We start from the raw sequence: 24,041 nt of genomic DNA, 5'->3' as shown, positions 1-24,041 counted from the left end.
TTAAGGATGCTAATCACAATGTTAACTTTGTATATGGAATATTATGATCTATATTTACCTGGGTTAATAATTGAACTGGACTCTCATGAAATGCAAGAAGTAGCCTACACCTTGGACGACGGAAAAAAGAAAAAGAGCAATCCCATGTGGTCTAGTGGCTAGGATACCTGGCTTTCACCCAGGAGGCCCGGGTTCGATTCCCGGCATGGGAACCTTTTTATACTACACTTATTTCGTTCCCTACAAGAAAATATCGGACAACTTAATCTGCTTTCTACGACATGCCACACCAGCAGTAACTTGACGCAAAATAAACTGTAAAACACTTTGTATATAATTCACGTTGGTATTGAATTTTGAAACACCAACCTTTGCAAACAAAGGACCTACACTTAATATAAACAGTTAACCACAACCGATCCTTGACTATCATACAAGCTCAATATTTACTATGTAGGCCATTTACTCAGAAGAAATGATTGCAAGAATTTTGCTTCGTTTAAGACACCCAAACTCTTGAAACATCACGCATTGACAAATACATGACATTAATTTTATCACATCACTTTGAAACAATTACATTTTCTAAATACTCATTGTTTCTCCCGCATAACCAATACGCCATCTTCATTTGAGCAATATGAAAGCTCAGAGATTCTATTTCATGGACATAATTGTTGCAATTCTATTCATGTTTTGAAGGACAAAACCAGTTAGATTGTTAAACATATATATTTCAATCAGGAGACAACATTATATTATTAGCGAGCTTTCTCCTCACTAGGCCTATGTGCCGTTAGCGTGGGAAAATGGGTTTGGTTCTCACTGGCTTGACCTGGAGGTTCATGTCACATATTGCTTTGCTAGTGAAACGATCGCTAAATTCAAACAACTTAAAATGTACCATACTATTCGAGAATGATTTTTTCTTAATAACTAAGACTTACTTTCTATATGATATTCACTTACCGTTAAGTGTTGTTGATTACGACACTTACATACATCCCTCAACTTATCGCTTTAAATATTTCTCTCAAAACTTGTTTCCAATTCTTCGTGATTAACTGATAAAATTTCGCTTACAAAACACTACGAACTTTTAATTTCCAGATCATAAAATGCGGTGATGAAAGGAAAGCTGCGAAACGGCATTGCCTTTTTCTCACCCTTCATGGAAAAAATATTTCCTCTTTGTCTCTATTTCTAATCTTTTTAGCGCTACACAACTTTATGACTTTAGTGCTCAAAACATTAATTACTATTAAAGTTGACTAATATTCTGTCACAACAATATTGTTGATTCACTTTCTTCAACTACTATTACGGTGTCTTTTCTTGCTTACTTTGTTCTTGTTCTGAAACCCTGAAAACGCAGCCCATTTGTCTAATTTGAGCTTAGCCTCGACTTATAAGAGTAAAGGAAAGGTAAACGTTGTATTATTGCGAATAGGAAGGAGAAACGTTTCTCAACAGTGAAAGGTAATTACGGTTGTATTTCGTTAAATACAATCGCAAGGATTAGCAAACTAAAACGAACATTATAATGAGAGAAATGTTTATATGAAATAATATTCTAAGCAAAGTCTATTTACAGTATACGAGAAACCACAAACAACTGAGGGATCTTATCATAAGATGAAGAATAAAAGTGGGTTTGTTATACTGGCCAGTTCTGTCTTGAAGGGTTTGTTACTGTACTTTACATACGGCAATTCCGTTCGACTTCCTCACTAATGATAAATTTCGCTCGTCTTCACTAATTTAATCTTCCACAACACTATTCCCTCATATGTCTTTACTCACTGAAGAACACCACACAAATAAGAATCAGTTCTATTTGGGCTTACAGAAGAACACATGGATCTCTTGTACTGCCGCCTGGTGGCCACAGCTGCAATCGTGACTCAGCTGACCATCGTATTCGGAAGGCTCCGTTCGCGTACTTGCCAACCATATGATGAAATAGGAAATATTGATTGGTTTTGTGGAAAAAAGTCAGTTACAAGAGCAACCGAACTGTGAAAATAGAACACGAAATTAATCATTTATTTGAATTTAGAAAGGTAATGAATGAAAAGTTGAAAGGTGCAGAAACTGTGACCCCAAACGGATAAGGACCACTCTTTCAAAATGGAGAATCTTTGAAATAGTAAGATGATAGACGATTGGCTATGCTGAAGGGATCGCTGGATTTTATGACAAATTTTTAGTTCAGCTTTATATATCGTACAACGTAACGATTTAAAATATCTCCCCGCTGCACTCTATATTGATGCTCGTTGAAATGAGGAAAGAATACAATGAAACAACAAACCGAAAGTGAAGGCCAGAAATGAATAATTTGTTAACTAAATATTTTACCGAACGATGTGTGGTCCTCGGTAGTATAGTGGTTAGTATCCCCGCCTGTCACGCGGGAGACCGGGGTTCGATTCCCCGCCGGAGAGAAAAGAAATTTTGTTGATTTATGAAACGAACCTATGTTCAGCAAATACTTGCTGACTAAAATCCACCATATGACTGAGAGCTACTAGATTTGCAGCAGTGACTGATAATTCCCCACAGTTGGAATCTAATTTCGCACACCTCCACTCGTATTTCTGGAACGTAATGAAATTTACGCACTACGGTGTTTCAGATTTTGTTGAAAACAAACCAGAAAATCAAGTTGCGTGCATCAAAATAATATAGCAATATCTCTTACAATTATCAGCAAAATTCACAAAGGAACAAACAAATCAGCTACAAGTTGAACACAATATTAAGAGGGAGAAGGAGTGCGCCACAGCGGCCGGAATATTGGTGTTCAATTTAACATGGGATCTCAACCATTTTTTAGGCAAATCAGGGTTTCATTTCGTTCTTTCGCAAAAATGTCTCAGTAGCGCACTAAATATGATGCATCTCATTTTAAAGGTGCAATTTGAACGCTGTGCGTGATATTTTCTTCTTATAAATACAGATAATTATAATCCAAATTCCCATAAGAAAATGATCAAAATCAGACGGAAAAGTCTTCTGTTTTTTTACAGTAAGGAAAAGAGCTAAAAACTCCGGACTTTTTTGAGAATGGAGTAGAATCTTTGTATTTGTGCGCTACTGTACTATTTTTTCGCTGTTTCCAAAGACATCCATTTCACAATCGATGAGAAATTATATTCTTCATAATTGAATCTACAGAAATCAGAAATCAGATTTTTTCGTGTTCACGTACTTGGCCGTATAACTGCTAGATGGCACTATAGTCATTCCTCATCCCCCTTTCCTTCTCAGCGGGAGCCAGTCCTTTTGAAAATCTACTTTGAACTTCTTAACAGGGGTGGGAGGAAGGAAATCATTGTGAAGGACGGGAACTTCAAACACGAGGAATGGCAAAATTTATGACCTCTTTGGTTGATGGTTTCTGTTTCAGCAGTACAGTGTGTTTGTAGATGGTTTTTGTGAGAAGAAGTAATTTGTGTTTGTAGCGATAAAGTCAACCTTTCGACAAAAATTTGTGAAGGAGAAGTCGAACCAAAGTCTTCGTTTATCTATTCCAAGAAAGAAATGAAAACTTCCTGCAGGACTAAGAATATACATGCAACAGAAAAAATAAGATACATTATTATAATCTTTAGGATAGATTAATTCCCGAAATATTCTTTGTTTACCTGTCAAAAAATCAAGAATAATATGGTATAAAGCTCTTTCATCAGCTTCCATCGTACAACATACTAGACACACACATTTATATACATACATACATGTACATATATATATATATATATATATATATATATATATATATATATATATATATATATATATATATATATATATATATATATATATATATATATATATAGTGGCGGATCCAGGATATGATCAAGGGAGGAGGTAAACCATAGTTTGCCTCTTTATCCAGAGTAAACAGGATTGAAGCCCATTTTATCCAGTGTATACCTGAGCGTCAAAGGGGGGGGGGGCGGCTATAGCCTCTATAGCCACCCTTGGATCCGCGCCTGTATATGTATACTATTTACAGTGCCGGAGTTACGTGTAAGCGAAACAAGCTATAGCTTAGGGCCCCGCTCTCTTGGGGGCCCCAAAATCTAAAGAAAAATTGGATTTCTAAAATATAAGAAAATTTTAAAAAATAAAGTAAAATTTATATATACGTAGCAACAGTGCTTCCTGCTGTGTAGCCTACGTTCGTGTAATTAATAGGGCTCCTTCTACCAGTCTGCTTTCTAAATTATCTCTAGTTTCTTCATTGCTGTATGTAGGGTGCGTATGTTCATCTGGACACATAAAGGACCCCATTACCTTCAGCAGCTTGGGGCCCCACTAAACCTAAATCCGACTCTGACTATTTATGCATGTTTGCTCCCTCTTTTTTCGAAGCAGTGCTTCTTTGATATTGCTTCCAATTTCGGCAGGTTTTACCAAGGGGGGAAGAGTCCTTACTCATTCCAGGCATTCAAACTAGGGACTGGACTACTTGCTTCCAACATTCTGTCCCCCATGTTTCCCGGTCTGAATCAATTGTCTAAAGCCCATAAAACATTCAAATTCATATGTAGATGTTGCTCATCAGTGTCGACACCTAAATATTTCTCAATCAACGGTAGGGGTGTTTGGTATCCTCAATCTGTCTCCCTCTTATTAGCGGAGCGGTAGTAATATTCGGTAGTAATTCTTTTAAAAAAATGTTTTTTAATGTATGTAGTAACGCATAGGAAACTAAATTTTAATATACCCTAGTAGCAGTGGCGTATTTAGGGGGGTGGCTTCCGGGCTTAAGCCCCCCCGAAATCTTACTTAGTATAGTAAAGTAAATGAAATATCTTGCAGAATTTTCACATTTCCAGGCAAAGCCCCCCCCCCGAAAGTTAGCAAAGCCCCTCCCGAAACAAAATCGTAAATACGCCACTGCCTAGTAGTATAGAAACGTACCATACGGTACCTTACCAAAATAAACACCCTATGCCAAGGACGCAAACATTAACAATAATAAAAAAAGATAATAATAAACATTTTAAAGATATTCTTTCATTAATCAAGTCGCACTTAAAAGTTTAAAAAGAAATGTTTATGCGTGACTAAAAAAAGGGATGCGCTCTCATATAGGCTTACAGTTACTTTATAAATTCTTAAAATAACGCACTCCATTCTTTTTATTTAGTCTTGCATAAACAAAATTATTTTTAACTTTTTAGTGGGAATTTATTAACAAAAGAATGTCTTTAAAAGGTGTCTTATCATTTTTTTTAATTCGTTGGACACCTTTTCCAAATCCTAAAGTGGTATGCAACCAGGGATACCAGGGCTGGTTAAAGGCTAGTATTTATTTTAGGATAAGGAAGTTGAAAATAAAAACATATTAAAATTTGCTTTTAAAATAAATAGATATATTGCAAAGTATGAAAGTAAGAATGGAATATTGTATTGTCACCGGACTTACATCGCTCTGCAACAGTTCTTAGTTTTATGACGTCAGGAAATAAGTTTAATTTATACGAACACTTATTTAATGTTTGAAACAAACACCTGTTACATCCTTGTACACTCATGTCCAAAATGATTGTCGCATTTCTATAACTGTCTTCTTGTAAAAATATCATGTAATAATGATTTTGCAGGAGACTTTTAATACTGATACTATGTGTACAATCGGGAAATATATGTGGTAAATTTCATAGGAAAATACAGTAATTATAAATACGAAGATTAGAATGAGTAAAATAAAATGTTGCTAAATGGACACGAAAGTTTTGTTTTCGTTTTATTGTTCTTATTTACTGCTCTTTTGACATGAAATTTGCCATTGCCGATTGTACGCATACTAACATTATAAGAAACACCGGGTGAATTCGTTATCAAATTATAAGACATGCGACAATAATTTTGGACATGAGTGACACATCTTTTAATTCTATTGTTAATGAAGTGGTCTATTTCCCCCAATAAAAACCAACATCAAGCAGGGCATGTGCTCCCTCCTGTCCTTCTAAGCCGGCCCCCAAGGCTGAATATAACATTGCGGCTTTTTCCTGTTATAATAGGAAAAACTCACGATGGTCAGCAACTGGTATCGAACCCAGGACCATTCGAATGTGAAGGCGAGAGAGAGGGTAAATCTGGTGGTCATATTTTGAAAAGAAAATAAGGAAATGGATTCCACTAAAAAAATGATTCACATTGTCAATACATTTCAAATCTTTGTCTGGGTTTTCTGCCTTTCAATTCCAAGTTTTTTTTTTTTTTAAACCACGAAGGCCCTAAATAAATTAGAATATCGACTCTCCCGTGTGTGTGTGTGTGTGTGTGTGTGTGTGTGTGTGTGTGTGTGTGTTTTAATATTGGCATGGTTCTTCATTTTATATCAGATTCTTCCCGCACTATTCTGTTATTTACCATAGGTAGAATCCTTTGAGAAAGAGACATGCGACAAGTGCTTTAGTTCTCTATGGTATGTTTGTGACCGTTGTAGATATTTGAGTGGCTCTCTGACAGGGAGCTGACGACTGATATCATGTTGGTCCCTCTTATTTATTTGTTTCTTCAGTTCTGTTTCTCTCTTAGCCAAAAGAAAAGAATTTCACTCTTCTGTCCCATTTACAGCCGTAACCATCCCCCTCCTACGCTGTCCAACTTTGACCACATGCAGGGGAAAACGAAGGAAAAGGACGGGTGCATTTGCTTTGACGGCATTTCAGCGACAACCCCATCTGTTGCCAAAATAAGGAAACACTTTGCACTGCGATATCTTCGATTTGTCAAGGTCACTTGACTCCTTCCGACTCTTAAGGATGCTAATCACAATGTTAACTTTGTATATGGAATATTATGATCTATATTTACCTGGGTTAATAATTGAACTGGACTCTCATGAAATGCAAGAAGTAGCCTACACCTTGGACGACGGAAAAAAGAAAAAGAGCAATCCCATGTGGTCTAGTGGCTAGGATACCTGGCTTTCACCCAGGAGGCCCGAGTTCGATTCCCGGCATGGGAACCTTTTTATACTACACTTATTTCGTTCCCTACAAGAAAATATCGGACAACTTAATCTGCTTTCTACGACATGCCACACCAGCAGTAACTTGACGCAAAATAAACTGTAAAACACTTTGTATATAATTCACGTTGGTATTGAATTTTGAAACACCAACCTTTGCAAACAAAGGACCTACACTTAATATAAACAGTTAACCACAACCGATCCTTGACTATCATACAAGCTCAATATTTACTATGTAGGCCGTTTACTCAGAAGAAATGATTGCAAGAATTTTGCTTCGTTTAAGACAACCAAACTCTTGAAACATCACGCATTGACAAATACATGACATTAATTTTATCACATCACTTTCAAACAATTACATTTTCTAAATACTCATTGTTTCTCCCGCATAACCAATACGCCATCTTCATTTGAGCAATATGAAAGCTCAGAGATTCTATTTCATGGACATAATTGTTGCAATTCTATTCATGTTTTGAAGGACAAAACCAGTTAGATTGTTAAACATATATATTTCAATCAGGAGACAACATTATATTATTAGCGAGCTTTCTCCTTACTAGGCCTATGTGCCGTTAGCGTGGGAAAATGGGTTTGGTTCTCACTGGCTTGACCTGGAGGTTCATGTCACATATTGCTTTGCTAGTGAAACGATCGCTAAATTCAAACAACTTAAAATGTACCATACTATTCGAGAATGATTTTTTCTTAATAACTAAGACTTACTTTCTAAATGATATTCACTTACCGTTAAGTGTTGTTGATTACGACACTTACATACATCCCTCAACTTATCGCTTTAAATATTTCTCTCAAAACTTGTTTCCAATTCTTCGTGATTAACTGATAAAATTTCGCTTACAAAACACTACGAACTTTTAATTTCCAGATCATAAAATGCGGTGATGAAAGGAAAGCTGCGAAACGGCATTGCCTTTTTCTCACCCTTCATGGAAAAAATATTTCCTCTTTGTCTCTATTTCTAATCTTTTTAGCGCTACACAACTTTATGACTTTAGTGCTCAAAACATTAATTACTATTAAAGTTGACTAATATTCTGTCACAACAATATTGTTGATTCACTTTCTTCAACTACTATTACGGTGTCTTTTCTTGCTTACTTTGTTCTTGTTCTGAAACCCTGAAAACGCAGCCCATTTGTCTAATTTGAGCTTAGCCTCGACTTATAAGAGTAAAGGAAAGGTAAACGTTGTATTATTGCGAATAGGAAGGAGAAACGTTTCTCAACAGTGAAAGGTAATTACGGTTGTATTTCGTTAAATACAATCGCAAGGATTAGCAAACTAAAACGAACATTATAATGAGAGAAATGTTTATATGAAATAATATTCTAAGCAAAGTCTATTTACAGTATACGAGAAACCACAAACAACTGAGGGATCTTATCATAAGATGAAGAATAAAAGTGGGTTTGTTATACTGGCCAGTTCTGTCTTGACGGGTTTGTTACTGTACTTTACATACGGCGATTCCGTTCGACTTCCTCACTAATGATAAATTTCGCTCGTCTTCACTAATTCAATCTTCCACAACACTATTCCCTCATATGTCTTTACTCACTGAAGAACACCACACAAATAAGAATCAGTTCTATTTCGGCTTACAGAAGAACACATGGATCTCTTGTACTGCCGCCTGGTGGCCACAGCTGCAATCGTGACTCAGCTGACCATCGTATTCGGAAGGCTCCGTTCGCGTACTTGCCAACCATATGATGAAATAGGAAATATTGATTGGTTTTGTGGAAAAAAAGTCAGTTACAAGAGCAACCGAACTGTGAAAATAGAACACGAAATTAATCATTTATTTGAATTTAGAAAGGTAATGAATGAAAAGTTGAAAGGTGCAGAAACTGTGACCCCAAACGGATAAGGACCACTCTTTCAAAATGGAGAATCTTCGAAATAGTAAGATGATAGACGATTGGCTATGCTGAAAGGATCGCTGGATTTTATGACAAATTTTTAGTTCAGCTTTATATATCGTACAACGTAACGATTTAAAATATCTCCCCGCTGCACTCTATATTGATGCTCGTTGAAATGAGGAAAGAATACAATGAAACAACAAACCGAAAGTGAAGGCCAGAAATGAATAATTTGTTAACTAAATATTTTACCGAACGATGTGTGGTCCTCGGTAGTATAGTGGTTAGTATCCACGCCTGTCACGCGGGAGACCGGGGTTCGATTCCCCGCCGGGGAGAAAAGAAATTTTGTTGATTTATGAAACGAACCTATGTTCAGCAAATACTTGCTGACTAAAATCCACCATATGACTGAGAGCTACTAGATTTGCAGCAGTGACTGATAATTCCCCACAGTTGGAATCTAATTTCGCACACCTCCACTCGTATTTCTGGAACGTAATGAAATTTACGCACTACGGTGTTTCAGATTTTGTTGAAAACAAACCAGAAAATCAAGTTGCGTGCATCAAAATAATATAGCAATATCTCTTACAATTATCAGCAAAATTCACAAAGGAACAAACAAATCAGCTACAAGTTGAACACAATATTAAGGATGCTAATCACAATGTTAACTTTGTATATGGAATATTATGATCTATATTTACCTGGGTTAATAATTGAACTGGACTCTCATGAAATGCAAGAAGTAGCCTACACCTTGGACGACGGAAAAAAGAAAAAGAGCAATCCCATGTGGTCTAGTGGCTAGGATACCTGGCTTTCACCCAGGAGGCCCGAGTTCGATTCCCGGCATGGGAACCTTTTTATACTACACTTATTTCGTTCCCTACAAGAAAATATCGGACAACTTAATCTGCTTTCTACGACATGCCACACCAGCAGTAACTTGACGCAAAATAAACTGTAAAACACTTTGTATATAATTCACGTTGGTATTGAATTTTGAAACACCAACCTTTGCAAACAAAGGACCTACACTTAATATAAACAGTTAACCACAACCGATCCTTGACTATCATACAAGCTCAATATTTACTATGTAGGCCGTTTACTCAGAAGAAATGATTGCAAGAATTTTGCTTCGTTTAAGACACCCAAACTCTTGAAACATCACGCATTGACAAATACATGACATTAATTTTATCACATCACTTTCAAACAATTACATTTTCTAAATACTCATTGTTTCTCCCGCATAACCAATACGCCATCTTCATTTGAGCAATATGAAAGCTCAGAGATTCTATTTCATGGACATAATTGTTGCAATTCTATTCATGTTTTGAAGGACAAAACCAGTTAGATTGTTAAACATATATATTTCAATCAGGAGACAACATTATATTATTAGCGAGCTTTCTCCTTACTAGGCCTATGTGCCGTTAGCGTGGGAAAATGGGTTTGGTTCTCACTGGCTTGACCTGGAGGTTCATGTCACATATTGCTTTGCTAGTGAAACGATCGCTAAATTCAAACAACTTAAAATGTACCATACTATTCGAGAATGATTTTTTCTTAATAACTAAGACTTACTTTCTATATGATATTCACTTACCGTTAAGTGTTGTTGATTACGACACTTACATACATCCCTCAACTTATCGCTTTAAATATTTCTCTCAAAACTTGTTTCCAATTCTTCGTGATTAACTGATAAAATTTCGCTTACAAAACACTACGAACTTTTAATTTCCAGATCATAAAATGCGGTGATGAAAGGAAAGCTGCGAAACGGCATTGCCTTTTTCTCACCCTTCATGGAAAAAATATTTCCTCTTTGTCTCTATTTCTAATCTTTTTAGCGCTACACAACTTTATGACTTTAGTGCTCAAAACATTAATTACTATTAAAGTTGACTAATATTCTGTCACAACAATATTGTTGATTCACTTTCTTCAAATACTATTACGGTGTCTTTTCTTGCTTACTTTGTTCTTGTTCTGAAACCCTGAAAACGCAGCCCATTTGTCTAATTTGAGCTTAGCCTCGACTTATAAGAGTAAAGGAAAGGTAAACGTTGTATTATTGCGAATAGGAAGGAGAAACGTTTCTCAACAGTGAAAGGTAATTACGGTTGTATTTCGTTAAATACAATCGCAAGGATTAGCAAACTAAAACGAACATTATAATGAGAGAAATGTTTATATGAAATAATATTCTAAGCAAAGTCTATTTACAGTATACGAGAAACCACAAACAACTGAGGGATCTTATCATAAGATGAAGAATAAAAGTGGGTTTGTTATACTGGCCAGTTCTGTCTTGACGGGTTTGTTACTGTACTTTACATACGGCGATTCCGTTCGACTTCCTCACTAATGATAAATTTCGCTCGTCTTCACTAATTCAATCTTCCACAACACTATTCCCTCATATGTCTTTACTCACTGAAGAACACCACACAAATAAGAATCAGTTCTATTTCGGCTTACAGAAGAACACATGGATCTCTTGTACTGCCGCCTGGTGGCCACAGCTGCAATCGTGACTCAGCTGACCATCGTATTCGGAAGGCTCCGTTCGCGTACTTGCCAACCATATGATGAAATAGGAAATATTGATTGGTTTTGTGGAAAAAAAGTCAGTTACAAGAGCAACCGAACTGTGAAAATAGAACACGAAATTAATCATTTATTTGAATTTAGAAAGGTAATGAATGAAAAGTTGAAAGGTGCAGAAACTGTGACCCCAAACGGATAAGGACCACTCTTTCAAAATGGAGAATCTTCGAAATAGTAAGATGATAGACGATTGGCTATGCTGAAAGGATCGCTGGATTTTATGATAAATTTTTAGTTCAGCTTTATATATCGTACAACGTAACGATTTAAAATATCTCCCCGCTGCACTCTATATTGATGCTCGTTGAAATGAGGAAAGAATACAATGAAACAACAAACCGAAAGTGAAGGCCAGAAATGAATAATTTGTTAACTAAATATTTTACCGAACGATGTGTGGTCCTCGGTAGTATAGTGGTTAGTATCCCCGCCTGTCACGCGGGAGACCGGGGTTCGATTCCCCGCCGGGGAGAAAAGAAATTTTGTTGATTTATGAAACGAACCTATGTTCAGCAAATACTTGCTGACTAAAATCCACCATATGACTGAGAGCTACTAGATTTGCAGCAGTGACTGATAATTCCCCACAGTTGGAATCTAATTTCGCACACCTCCACTCGTATTTCTGGAACGTAATGAAATTTACGCACTACGGTGTTTCAGATTTTGTTGAAAACAAACCAGAAAATCAAGTTGCGTGCATCAAAATAATATAGCAATATCTCTTACAATTATCAGCAAAATTCACAAAGGAACAAACAAATCAGCTACAAGTTGAACACAATATTAAGGATGCTAATCACAATGTTAACTTTGTATATGGAATATTATGATCTATATTTACCTGGGTTAATAATTGAACTGGACTCTCATGAAATGCAAGAAGTAGCCTACACCTTGGACGACGGAAAAAAGAAAAAGAGCAATCCCATGTGGTCTAGTGGCTAGGATACCTGGCTTTCACCCAGGAGGCCCGAGTTCGATTCCCGGCATGGGAACCTTTTTATACTACACTTATTTCGTTCCCTACAAGAAAATATCGGACAACTTAATCTGCTTTCTACGACATGCCACACCAGCAGTAACTTGACGCAAAATAAACTGTAAAACACTTTGTATATAATTCACGTTGGTATTGAATTTTGAAACACCAACCTTTGCAAACAAAGGACCTACACTTAATATAAACAGTTAACCACAACCGATCCTTGACTATCATACAAGCTCAATATTTACTATGTAGGCCGTTTACTCAGAAGAAATGATTGCAAGAATTTTGCTTCGTTTAAGACACCCAAACTCTTGAAACATCACGCATTGACAAATACATGACATTAATTTTATCACATCACTTTCAAACAATTACATTTTCTAAATACTCATTGTTTCTCCCGCATAACCAATACGCCATCTTCATTTGAGCAATATGAAAGCTCAGAGATTCTATTTCATGGACATAATTGTTGCAATTCTATTCATGTTTTGAAGGACAAAACCAGTTAGATTGTTAAACATATATATTTCAATCAGGAGACAACATTATATTATTAGCGAGCTTTCTCCTCACTAGGCCTATGTGCCGTTAGCGTGGGAAAATGGGTTTGGTTCTCACTGGCTTGACCTGGAGGTTCATGTCACATATTGCTTTGCTAGTGAAACGATCGCTAAATTCAAACAACTTAAAATGTACCATACTATTCGAGAATGATTTTTTCTTAATAACTAAGACTTACTTTCTATATGATATTCACTTACCGTTAAGTGTTGTTGATTACGACACTTACATACATCCCTCAACTTATCGCTTTAAATATTTCTCTCAAAACTTGTTTCCAATTCTTCGTGATTAACTGATAAAATTTCGCTTACAAAACACTACGAACTTTTAATTTCCAGATCATAAAATGCGGTGATGAAAGGAAAGCTGCGAAACGGCATTGCCTTTTTCTCACCCTTCATGGAAAAAATATTTCCTCTTTGTCTCTATTTCTAATCTTTTTAGCGCTACACAACTTTATGACTTTAGTGCTCAAAACATTAATTACTATTAAAGTTGACTAATATTCTGTCACAACAATATTGTTGATTCACTTTCTTCAACTACTATTACGGTGTCTTTTCTTGCTTACTTTGTTCTTGTTCTGAAACCCTGAAAACGCAGCCCATTTGTCTAATTTGAGCTTAGCCTCGACTTATAAGAGTAAAGGAAAGGTAAACGTTGTATTATTGCGAATAGGAAGGAGAAACGTTTCTCAACAGTGAAAGGTAATTACGGTTGTATTTCGTTAAATACAATCGCAAGGATTAGCAAACTAAAACGAACATTATAATGAGAGAAATGTTTATATGAAATAATATTCTAAGCAAAGTCTATTTACAGTATACGAGAAACCACAAACAACTGAGGGATCTTATCATAAGATGAAGAATAAAAGTGGGTTTGTTATACTGGCCAGTTCTGTCTTGACGGGTTTGTTACTGTACTTTACATACGGCGATTCCGTTCGACTTCCTCACTAATGATAAATTTCGCTCGTCTTCACTAATTCAATCTTCCACAACACTATTCCCTCATATGTCTTTACTCACTGAAGAACACCACACAAATAAGAATCAGTTCTATTTGGGCTTACAGAAGAACACATGGATCTCTTGTACTGCCGCCTGGTGGCCACAGCTGCAATCGTGACTCAGCTGACCATCGTATTCGGAAGGCTCCGTTCGCGTACTTGCCAACCATATGATGAAATAGGAAATATTGATTGGTTTTGTGGAAAAAAAGTCAGTTACAAGAGCAACCGAACTGTGAAAATAGAACACGAAATTAATCATTTATTTGAATTTAGAAAGGTAATGAATGAAAAGTTGAAAGGTGCAGAAACTGTGACCCCAAACGGATAAGGACCACTCTTTCAAAATGGAGAATCTTCGAAATAGTAAGATGATAGACGATTGGCTATGCTGAAAGGATCGCTGGATTTTATGACAAATTTTTAGTTCAGCTTTATATATCGTACAACGTAACGATTTAAAATATCTCCCTGCTGCACTCTATATTGATGCTCGTTGAAATGAGGAAAGAATACAATGAAACAACAAACCGAAAGTGAAGGCCAGAAATGAATAATTTGTTAACTAAATATTTTACCGAACGATGTGTGGTCCTCGGTAGTATAGTGGTTAGTATCCCCGCCTGTCACGCGGGAGACCGGGGTTCGATTCCCCGCCGGGGAGAAAAGAAATTTTGTTGATTTATGAAACGAACCTATGTTCAGCAAATACTTGCTGACTAAAATCCACCATATGACTGAGAGCTACTAGATTTGCAGCAGTGACTGATAATTCCCCACAGTTGGAATCTAATTTCGCACACCTCCACTCGTATTTCTGGAACGTAATGAAATTTACGCACTACGGTGTTTCAGATTTTGTTGAAAACAAACCAGAAAATCAAGTTGCGTGCATCAAAATAATATAGCAATATCTCTTACAATTATCAGCAAAATTCACAAAGGAACAAACAAATCAGCTACAAGTTGAACACAATATTAAGGATGCTAATCACAATGTTAACTTTGTATATGGAATATTATGATCTATATTTACCTGGGTTAATAATTGAACTGGACTCTCATGAAATGCAAGAAGTAGCCTACACCTTGGACGACGGAAAAAAGAAAAAGAGCAATCCCATGTGGTCTAGTGGCTAGGATACCTGGCTTTCACCCAGGAGGCCCGAGTTCGATTCCCGGCATGGGAACCTTTTTATACTACACTTATTTCGTTCCCTACAAGAAAATATCGGACAACTTAATCTGCTTTCTACGACATGCCACACCAGCAGTAACTTGACGCAAAATAAACTGTAAAACACTTTGTATATAATTCACGTTGGTATTGAATTTTGAAACACCAACCTTTGCAAACAAAGGACCTACACTTAATATAAACAGTTAACCACAACCGATCCTTGACTATCATACAAGCTCAATATTTACTATGTAGGCCGTTTACTCAGAAGAAATGATTGCAAGAATTTTGCTTCGTTTAAGACACCCAAACTCTTGAAACATCACGCATTGACAAATACATGACATTAATTTTATCACATCACTTTCAAACAATTACATTTTCTAAATACTCATTGTTTCTCCCGCATAACCAATACGCCATCTTCATTTGAGCAATATGAAAGCTCAGAGATTCTATTTCATGGACATAATTGTTGCAATTCTATTCATGTTTTGAAGGACAAAACCAGTTAGATTGTTAAACATATATATTTCAATCAGGAGACAACATTATATTATTAGCGAGCTTTCTCCTTACTAGGCCTATGTGCCGTTAGCGTGGGAAAATGGGTTTGGTTCTCACTGGCTTGACCTGGAGGTTCATGTCACATATTGCTTTGCTAGTGAAACGATCGCTAAATTCAAACAACTTAAAATCTACCATACTATTCGAGAATGATTTTTTCTTAATAACTAAGACTTACTTTCTATATGATATTCACTTACCGTTAAGTGTTGTTGATTACGACACTTACATACATCCCTCAACTTATCGCTTTAAATATTTCTCTCAAAACTTGTTTCCAATTCTTCGTGATTAACTGATAAAATTTCGCTTACAAAACACTACGAACTTTTAATTTCCAGATCATAAAATGCGGTGATGAAAGGAAAGCTGCGAAACGGCATTGCCTTTTTCTCACCCTTCATGGAAAAAATATTTCCTCTTTGTCTCTATTTCTAATCTTTTTAGCGCTACACAACTTTATGACTTTAGTGCTCAAAACATTAATTACTATTAAAGTTGACTAATATTCTGTCACAACAATATTGTTGATTCACTTTCTTCAACTACTATTACGGTGTCTTTTCTTGCTTACTTTGTTCTTGTTCTGAAACCCTGAAAACGCAGCCCATTTGTCTAATTTGAGCTTAGCCTCGACTTATAAGAGTAAAGGAAAGGTAAACGTTGTATTATTGCGAATAGGAAGGAGAAACGTTTCTCAACAGTGAAAGGTAATTACGGTTGTATTTCGTTAAATACAATCGCAAGGATTAGCAAACTAAAACGAACATTATAATGAGAGAAATGTTTATATGAAATAATATTCTAAGCAAAGTCTATTTACAGTATACGAGAAACCACAAACAACTGAGGGATCTTATCATAAGATGAAGAATAAAAGTGGGTTTGTTATACTGGCCAGTTCTGTCTTGACGGGTTTGTTACTGTACTTTACATACGGCGATTCCGTTCGACTTCCTCACTAATGATAAATTTCGCTCGTCTTCACTAATTCAATCTTCCACAACACTATTCCCTCATATGTCTTTACTCACTGAAGAACACCACACAAATAAGAATCAGTTCTATTTGGGCTTACAGAAGAACACATGGATCTCTTGTACTGCCGCCTGGTGGCCACAGCTGCAATCGTGACTCAGCTGACCATCGTATTCGGAAGGCTCCGTTCGCGTACTTGCCAACCATATGATGAAATAGGAAATATTGATTGGTTTTGTGGAAAAAAAGTCAGTTACAAGAGCAACCGAACTGTGAAAATAGAACACGAAATTAATCATTTATTTGAATTTAGAAAGGTAATGAATGGAAAGTTGAAAGGTGCAGAAACTGTGACCCCAAACGGATAAGGACCACTCTTTCAAAATGGAGAATCTTCGAAATAGTAAGATGATAGACGATTGGCTATGCTGAAAGGATCGCTGGATTTTATGACAAATTTTTAGTTCAGCTTTATATATCGTACAACGTAACGATTTAAAATATCTCCCTGCTGCACTCTATATTGATGCTCGTTGAAATGAGGAAAGAATACAATGAAACAACAAACCGAAAGTGAAGGCCAGAAATGAATAATTTGTTAACTAAATATTTTACCGAACGATGTGTGGTCCTCGGTAGTATAGTAGTTAGTATCCCCGCCTGTCACGCGGGAGACCGGGGTTCGATTCCCCGCCGGGGAGAAAAGAAATTTTGTTGATTTATGAAACGAACCTATGTTCAGCAAATACTTGCTCACTAAAATCCACCATATGACTGAGAGCTACTAGATTTGCAGCAGTGACTGATAATTCCCCACAGTTGGAATCTAATTTCGCACACCTCCACTCGTATTTCTGGAACGTAATGAAATTTACGCACTACGGTGTTTCAGATTTTGTTGAAAACAAACCAGAAAATCAAGTTGCGTGCATCAAAATAATATAGCAATATCTCTTACAATTATCAGCAAAATTCACAAAGGAACAAACAAATCAGCTACAAGTTGAACACAATATTAAGGATGCTAATCACAATGTTAACTTTGTATACGGAATATTATGATCTATATTTACCTGAGTTAATAATTGAACTGGACTCTCATGAAATGCAAGAAGTAGCCTACACCTTGGACGACGGAAAAAAAAGAGCAATCCCATGTGGTCTAGTGGTTAGTCGTGTTGTAGCAGCGGTGGCGAGCAGACCTGCGGAATGCGCTGTTGCTTGTTTATACGGCATACCTTCATACTTCAAGTTAGAATTCTTCTGATCGTCTAAATGGTAGTGAAACGAGTTAATACTTTGCGTGTAAACTTTAGTAATGTGCCTACTCGCCCAATTACTTATAGGGTACATGAATTCATATTTGACAATTTCAAGTTAAGCAATGATCAAGTTGTGAGTATTGAATTAGACAATTACCGACGTTGTGTGTTCGTTAAGTTAATATCCCAGCTTTTGTGTGAACAGATACTTCGAGATAATAGTACTGGATTACGATATACTGATGAAAATGGAGTGTATGAAGTGAGTGTGGAAGTTGCAGATAAGCCTGTTACTTTAGTTAAATTATCTTTAGTGCCAAGTGAATTGGACGATGAAGAAATACTAAAAGTGTTGACACCATATGGTAGTGTCAAAAATATCAAGGACGAGTTTTATGATAGTAGTCATCGATACCGAGTACGTACTGGGCGGAAACTGGTGTACATACAGTTAGATAAGGCAATTCCATCGTCTATTGAAATCCAAGGTCAACGATACTTAGTATCTTATTTTGGTCAGGAACGTACCTGTTTTGCTTGTAATAGCCCTCAACATCGATATGACCAATGTGATAGACGTAATGTAAACTCTAAACCTATAGTGCAATCTTCAACCGAAGTTAACCTAGTCCGGACACTTAATTCAGTTACGAGTGTACAACCTGTTGTTTCATTACCTTCGTCTTTTAGTGACAAGGATTTTCCCCCATTAACTAGTGACAGTGATAAAGTTGTGTCACCTTCTTGTGCGGAGATAGTGAATGATGACACTGCTAATGTTCCATCGGTAGCTTCGGCTACTTCTGAATGCAGATCTAATCCAGTACTTGAGCATACTTCGGATAATCAGCCACCTGTCGAGGTTTCTTTGCCTCCCGCAATAGGTTCTGTTTCATCTCCAGTTATAATTAGTGTATCCGACTCGATACCTCCAGCGGTTTCTATTGCTGACGCTGCTGACTGTGTTTCTGACGATATAAGTGATGTGACAGATGTTCCTATTACTATTGACAGTGGTCCATCTGAGAGTGAGAAATCCATTTCATCTTATAATCATACCTTCGTTTTAGCCTCAGTTCCCTCGCAAAGTAGTTCTAAAGAGCGATCCTCTCAAGATAAGAAGAGACGGAAAACAGTGAAAGACGGTAAAGTTTCTTCATCTGCTAGAAAACCTGATAAACCAGCTAGTGATGCTTTGTACAGGATAACTAGTGCTAATGTTTCCAAACAATTGCAGCTTGTTGCAACACCTTCGGTAGAAGACAGTGCTTCTGGATCTGTAGAATCTCCACTTTCTGGTGTCACTGTCACCTAGTGATTCTTGTGTGTGTTACATGCTATGTTCCTAGTGTGTTTCCGAGTCAGTCCTCCCACTTCGTATCTACGTCATCTCATCATGTACTACCAAGTCTGTCTCCTTCCCTACCTTTTCATGGCAATTGTTCTTACCATTGCTAGTATTAATCTAAATGGAATATCTTTACCCACACAGTATCATGCTCTGTCTGATTTTTTGTTGAAATCTGAAATTGAGGTGGCTTTTCTGCAAGAGGTAGGTCCGGAAGTGGTGAATGTACATGATTCATATCACGTTTATAACAATTCAACGTATAATCGTCTTGGTACTGCGATTTTGGTTAAAGATGGGTTACCGTTTACGAATGTACAATCTCACCCCAGTGGTAGAATTATACGAGGTGATTTGTTTGGTATGACTATGATCAATGTGTATTCTCCATCTGGAAGTCATAATCGTGGTGCGCGCAACACATTTTTTGCGACTGATGTTGCGACATCGTTTAGTTGTGCCTCAGACAATGTCATTTTGGGGGGTGATATGAATTGCGTATTGAATAGAGCAGATATGGACCCAGGGTTTAATTATTGTGCTTCTCTTGATGAACTCATCTCTCATTATCCCTTGTATGATGCGTGGCAACTAAGGAACAGTGATCTGTTGGGGTACACCCTGATTCGCCAGAATAGTGCCTCGAGAATCGATAGATTCTATTTGACGGAATCTCTTAAATCTCAGCTTTTTGATATATACCGTTATCCTGTTTGTTTTAGTGATCATCTGTCTTTAGTGATGAAAGTTAAGATTCCATGTGATAAAATTGTGCGTGGTCGTGGTTACTATCATATGAATGAAACACTATTAACAGATGAGGGATTTCTTACATTGTTTCAGAGTAAATGGGACTATTGGAGACAGCAAGCAAAACGGTATCCAAATATCCTCGTATGGTGGACTACCTATTTTAAACCTAACCTAATACGCTTCTGTAAATGGTACTCTGGTGAACGCTCTCGTGATCGCCTGAAATTGTATAATTTTTATTACGGATGTTTATTAGAGGCTCAACGAGATGCTCTTTCCGACAGAACATTGTTGCCCCTTGTTAAAAAATATAAAGCAAAACTCTTAGATTTTCATAGGATTCAAGTTCAAGGTGTAAAAATTAGGAGTAAGGCTCTTATGTTTGATGTTACTGAACAGTGTTCTCTTACTCACGTTTTGCAAGAAAACCGGCGTGGCAAGCGCCGCCTGATCAAGACGGTTCTTACTCCGGATGGAGATCCCTGCAAGAATGTTTTTGCAATTCAAAAGGTATTTTATGATCATTATTTAAAACTTTTTGGTGAATCACGAGGACTGGAGGTTGACAATTTTATATTTGAAGTTATTCCTAACGTCATAACAGATGATGATAATATGTCTTTTACGGCGCCCTTTACCCTTGAAGAAGTAAAGTTGGCAACATTTGCTGCAAAGCCAGGAAAATCGCCCGGACAAGATGGAATATCGGGTATATTGTATCAAAAACTTTGGCCCGTCATAGGTCAGACACTTACTGATGTGGTCAATGCTTGGTTTTTTGCTTCCGAACATATTTGTCGACCCAATCCTGCTATCACTATTTTTATACCCAAAGTGCCTCAACCAACAATGGTTGAACATTTCAGACCTATTTCCCTTTTAAATACTGATGTTAAAATTATTAGTCGTTGTTTGGCTTCTAGATTAGCTCCATATATGAATAAGTTGTTGGGTGATTTGCAATATGCTGCAGTTAAGGGTAAGACTATATATCAGATTTTAATGAATGTTAGAGATTGTATTACAATATGTCAAGATTGTGAGATTACCGCAGCTATTGTTAATTTAGATTTTCAGAATGCATTTGATAACATTGAGCATTCCTATTTGTGGAGAGTTTTGACTGGTTTTGGTTTTAATGCTCGCATTATACAATGGTTTAAATTCTTCTATAAAGACGCTGCGACTAAATTAAATATTAATGGTCATCTTACCCTTCCCATCAAAGTAGTTCGTAGTATTCGACAAGGAGATCCTATAAGCTTACAATTATTTACCTTGGCTATTGCACCCTTCTTGTATGATGTAAACCGCAAGATTCAGGGTTTTGATGTTATTGCACGTCCTCTACGTGTGTGTGGATATGCTGATGATGTCAATGTTTTCCTGCATTCTGTTCATGACTATAATCTTTTAATGCAAAGTGTTGCTAATTATCAACAAGTGTCTGGAGCTCTCTTGAATAGAAAAAAATCAACCGGTCTTATAATATATAATTCTGAGGAGTTTAGTAAAATTCAGGACATTGCATTTCAATCTAGGATTAAAATACTAGGAATATCATTTATGAGTAATCTTGTTGAAACAGTAAAATATAATTATGACCTTGTCATTAATAAAATCAGGCATTTAAGTCTCTTGCATAAATGTAGGTCACTATGTTTATTGTCTCGTGCTCGACTTCTCAACGTTTATATTTTGAGTAAACTGTGGTATGTTGCTAACGTCTTTGCCCTGCCTTCTACAGCAGGCAAAAAACTACAAAGTGTTTGTGGTTGGTTTTTGTGGAACAATTGTGTGTTTCGTGTTCGCTATAATGACATCTGTTTATCGGTAGCGAACGGAGGCATTAACATGACTCACGTGCAGTTCAAGGCTGAGAGTTTGTTTATAAGACGTAACTTGACTGCCTTAGTTGATGATGTACCCTCTCCCACTAGACACTTGCTGCGATATTTATTGGATACGATCGATCCAACACTGCCGTTGGCGATCGCTTCCCTCCCCTCCAGTTGCTCTTACTTAACTAATGTCTTATGTGCCTATATCTATCAATGTCAGCGAACTCCCGATGTTTTGACTTTAACAAGTAAACAATGGTACATGCACCACCTACAACAGTTATCACCATGCAAATTAATAGAAAGAGAACCAGAATACAATTGGCATATAATATTTCGTAATATACACTCAAAATATTTAACAGCAGAAAATAAATCCTTTTGGTACATAGTAGTGAATGACATTGTAGATACGAAAGTAAAACGAAATAAATGTGGGTTTAGTGCTGATATAATATGTTCTTTCTGCGGTGCTGCTGATTCCTTGAGTCATAGATTAACAACTTGTGTGAACAGCAAACAAATCTGGTACCAATTGCAGCGATTTTTGGGTCTTATTATGCGCCAACCTCGCAGCTCAATCGAGGTCAATCTCCTGTTACGACCGGAATATTCTCTGTATCCCAAAACGAAACACAATGCCGTTACCTGGCTTATAGCTCAAACAATTACGTATGTACTCTCAGTGGAAACTGCAGGTAATTCTTCGTTTTATATTGAATATCTTCAAACTAATTATGACAAAATGAGCTCCATTATGAAAACTTGTACTTTTGCTCGTTTTCTCGACAATACCATATATGCGTAATTAATTTGTACTCCTTTGTTATTCCAATGAGTTTTTAGTCACTTGTAAAACTTGTGTATATGCTCAATACGTTCTTAAAAAAAACAAAAAAAAGGACAAAATGTACAACTTGTATCTATGCTCCATAAGCAGTTTTTTTTTCTCTTCCCTTGAGTTACATTGTGCATTATTAGCTGTATATATTTATATTGTTCTGTAGTTGTGTTAATGATCGTATGTATCCAACTCTATTAGTTAATAAAAAAGTTGTTAAAAAAAAAAGTGGCTAGGATACCTGGCTTTCACCCAGGAGGCCCGGGTTCGATTCCCGGCATGGGAACCTTTTTATACTACACTTATTTCGTTCCCTACAAGAAAATATCGGACAACTTAATCTGCTTTCTACGACATGCCACACCAGCAGTAACTTGACGCAAAATAAACTGTAAAACACTTTGTATATAATTCACGTTGGTATTGAATTTTGAAACACCAACCTTTGCAAACAAAGGACCTACACTTAATATAAACAGTTAACCACAACCGATCCTTGACTATCATACAAGCTCAATATTTACTATGTAGGCCGTTTACTCAGAAGAAATGATTGCAAGAATTTTGCTTCGTTTAAGACACCCAAACTCTTGAAACATCACGCATTGACAAATACATGACATTAATTTTATCACATCACTTTCAAACAATTACATTTTCTAAATACTCATTGTTTCTCCCGCATAACCAATACGCCATCTTCATTTGAGCAATATGAAAGCTCAGAGATTCTATTTCATGGACATAATTGTTGCAATTCTATTCATGTTTTGAAGGACAAAACCAGTTAGATTGTTAAACATATATATTTCAATCAGGAGACAACATTATATTATTAGCGAGCTTTCTCCTTACTAGGCCTATGTGCCGTTAGCGTGGGAAAATGGGTTTGGTTCTCACTGGCTTGACCTGGAGGTTCATGTCACATATTGCTTTGCTAGTGAAACGATCGCTAAATTCAAACAACTTAAAATGTACCATACTATTCGAGAATGATTTTTGTTTAATAACTAAGACTTACTTTCTATATGATATTCACTTACCGTTAAGTGTTGTTGATTACGACACTTACATACATCCCTCAACTTATCGCTTTAAATATTTCTCTCAAAACTTGTTTCCAATTCTTCGTGATTAACTGATAAAATTTCGCTTACAAAACACTACGAACTTTTAAT

At 36.5% G+C, this 24,041-nt stretch overlaps 10 non-coding genes across 10 annotated transcripts; all 10 read left to right on the top strand.

Moving 5' to 3' along the window:
* Positions 1–140: 140 nt before the first annotated feature.
* TRNAE-UUC (transfer RNA glutamic acid (anticodon UUC)) lies at positions 141–212 on the top strand. Its single transcript has one exon. It is a non-coding gene; the product is annotated as a tRNA-Glu (tRNA).
* Positions 213–2,375: 2,163 nt separating this feature from the next.
* TRNAD-GUC (transfer RNA aspartic acid (anticodon GUC)) lies at positions 2,376–2,447 on the top strand. Its single transcript has one exon. It is a non-coding gene; the product is annotated as a tRNA-Asp (tRNA).
* A 4,478-nt stretch (positions 2,448–6,925) lies between these two features.
* TRNAE-UUC (transfer RNA glutamic acid (anticodon UUC)) lies at positions 6,926–6,997 on the top strand. The gene has a single exon. It is a non-coding gene; the product is annotated as a tRNA-Glu (tRNA).
* A 2,164-nt stretch (positions 6,998–9,161) lies between these two features.
* TRNAD-GUC (transfer RNA aspartic acid (anticodon GUC)) lies at positions 9,162–9,233 on the top strand. Its single transcript has one exon. It is a non-coding gene; the product is annotated as a tRNA-Asp (tRNA).
* A 454-nt stretch (positions 9,234–9,687) lies between these two features.
* On the top strand, positions 9,688–9,759 carry TRNAE-UUC (transfer RNA glutamic acid (anticodon UUC)). The gene has a single exon. It is a non-coding gene; the product is annotated as a tRNA-Glu (tRNA).
* Positions 9,760–11,923: 2,164 nt separating this feature from the next.
* TRNAD-GUC (transfer RNA aspartic acid (anticodon GUC)) lies at positions 11,924–11,995 on the top strand. Its single transcript has one exon. It is a non-coding gene; the product is annotated as a tRNA-Asp (tRNA).
* A 454-nt stretch (positions 11,996–12,449) lies between these two features.
* On the top strand, positions 12,450–12,521 carry TRNAE-UUC (transfer RNA glutamic acid (anticodon UUC)). The gene has a single exon. It is a non-coding gene; the product is annotated as a tRNA-Glu (tRNA).
* Positions 12,522–14,685: 2,164 nt separating this feature from the next.
* TRNAD-GUC (transfer RNA aspartic acid (anticodon GUC)) lies at positions 14,686–14,757 on the top strand. Its single transcript has one exon. It is a non-coding gene; the product is annotated as a tRNA-Asp (tRNA).
* A 454-nt stretch (positions 14,758–15,211) lies between these two features.
* On the top strand, positions 15,212–15,283 carry TRNAE-UUC (transfer RNA glutamic acid (anticodon UUC)). The gene has a single exon. It is a non-coding gene; the product is annotated as a tRNA-Glu (tRNA).
* Positions 15,284–17,447: 2,164 nt separating this feature from the next.
* Positions 17,448–17,519, top strand: TRNAD-GUC (transfer RNA aspartic acid (anticodon GUC)). The gene has a single exon. It is a non-coding gene; the product is annotated as a tRNA-Asp (tRNA).
* The last annotated feature ends 6,522 nt before the right edge of the window (positions 17,520–24,041 follow it).

Source organism: Thermobia domestica, chromosome 10, assembly GCF_964235325.1.
Source record: "Thermobia domestica chromosome 10, izTheDome1.hap1.1, whole genome shotgun sequence".
Taxonomy (NCBI): Eukaryota; Metazoa; Arthropoda; class Insecta; order Zygentoma; family Lepismatidae; genus Thermobia; species Thermobia domestica.
This window is presented reverse-complemented; position numbering and strand designations above follow the sequence as displayed.